General features: G+C 34.2%; 1 long non-coding RNA gene across 1 annotated transcript; it reads left to right on the plus strand.

The window, feature by feature from the left end:
* LOC145232965 (uncharacterized) lies at positions 1 to 1,626 on the plus strand. Its single transcript, XR_013860980.1, has 2 exons — positions 1 to 489; positions 732 to 1,626. It is a non-coding gene; the product is annotated as an uncharacterized LOC145232965 (long non-coding RNA).
* The last annotated feature ends 106 nt before the right edge of the window (positions 1,627 to 1,732 follow it).

Genomic DNA, 1,732 nt, shown 5'->3' on the forward strand with positions numbered 1-1,732 from the left:
ACCCGATTCGTCAACAAGTGCTCGATTAGAAGCGCTTGTGTTATGAAAAAATCCCCGTTTCTTATCGGGCGGTGTTATAATTTTAGAACATGTGTTATAACACAGCCCGATTTTATCGGCAATGGTAGTGAAGCATTAAATTTATTTTTTATTGAAAAATATTATATTTTCTGTGGAAATAATCGCAGGTGAAATGAGTTTTACATGAAATTGGCAGTTAAATGTGAACTGTTATGACAAAAGCAAACGCATTTTAAGCAGTGAAATAGCAGCAGTACCAGATTCTCCTCGATTGTAAACTGTAAAATACAAAATGGGCCAAGGTTGTTGTATCTAATAGGCATCCATGTTTTGATAACAAATGGAGTAGTGAAAAGTGACAGTTCAGGGTGGGGGAAGCATTTCTAGTGCTTCATGAAGCAAACTAAGGCCTAGCACACTATCAAATGAAGGAATTGGGACATTGGATTTGAAAAGCAATGATACATGGTAAGTGGTTGTCAATTGTCATGATATGCTTGTCATTCTCAACTGTTTCTATTATTTTAGCAGATGGTAATTTGTTATTTTTTTAGGCATGTTTAAAAATATGGTAGCTCATCTCTAGTGTGATCCTGGTTTTGTAAAACATTGGCTTTCATTTCTACTGGCCTAACTCAAGCATTTTTGTGTAAACTCCTACTTGTCAAATTAAATGTTGCCTACACTTTTTCTTTTATTTTTTGTTGCAGTTCAACATCTGGAAAACTGAATAGAAGCAGAAAATAGCAGCAGAATCATTCCAAAGGTAATTCAAGATTGCCTTGGACAACATGGAAGAAAGTAATTGATTGTGGAAGAATGGTGTGGGTGAAATGAGCTCACTGAAGTGTCAGCTAAATCATTGATGGATACAAAATGCTTCTTGCCTCACTTGCAGGGGAACATTTTATTTTAAGATATTCACCACACACTTCAGTTTTACATGAATCGAAATATGTGTTTTTTTTGCCGCTGTACTACCCGAAGGCAGGTTTATTTAACAATTCTTGTGCCCAATTTAAAGCAAACTTGTTATGTTAGATGTGTTCAATGATTTGTTGGTGTTATTTTAATCTCGTACCCAAATTAAGGCAAACTTGTTGTGTTGGTTAGATGTGTTTAAACATTTGTTGGTATTAACGCTGTCTTACCTACATGACATAATCATGGCGTCGTTAAAAAAGCATCTCTTGGGTAAATATTTATACATTTTCACTTTGATGTAGACTCTTTCAGTAAAAGTGATTCATCAGACAGGAATGAAAAACCTTTATTTTCAACCAGTAATCTCTATGATAGCTTGTTTGATACAACCTCATCTTTCACATGGTAGCTGGTTTAATTTTATTTCAGTAACTCGCAACACATTGCATTTTCAGCTGAATGTTGTTTCACCTTTTTTGTTTCTCAGTCTGTTCACTTGATGACCCCTTTTTAGTGTACTCATTGTAAATGCAGGTTTTTGCTTGATAAATCAATCTTCTAATTATTTATCCTCTTCACATTTATTTCTTCTTTCATATAACTGTGGCACCCAATATGAGTATGTTATTGTGTGGAAATTGGGTTCATTTTTTCATTAATAAAATGTTGCCCTTAACTGTGCATTTGTTATTTCATCATTTTAAGTACTAGTATTAACTGGTTTAAAATCACAAAGGCCTTGATGTAAACAAAAACGGTTTTCACAGGTCAGCTCTAAACTACATCT

The sequence above is a fragment of the Phallusia mammillata genome, chromosome 6 (genome assembly GCF_965637545.1).
Source record: "Phallusia mammillata chromosome 6, kaPhaMamm4.hap1.1, whole genome shotgun sequence".
NCBI classification, from domain to species: Eukaryota; Metazoa; Chordata; class Ascidiacea; order Phlebobranchia; family Ascidiidae; genus Phallusia; species Phallusia mammillata.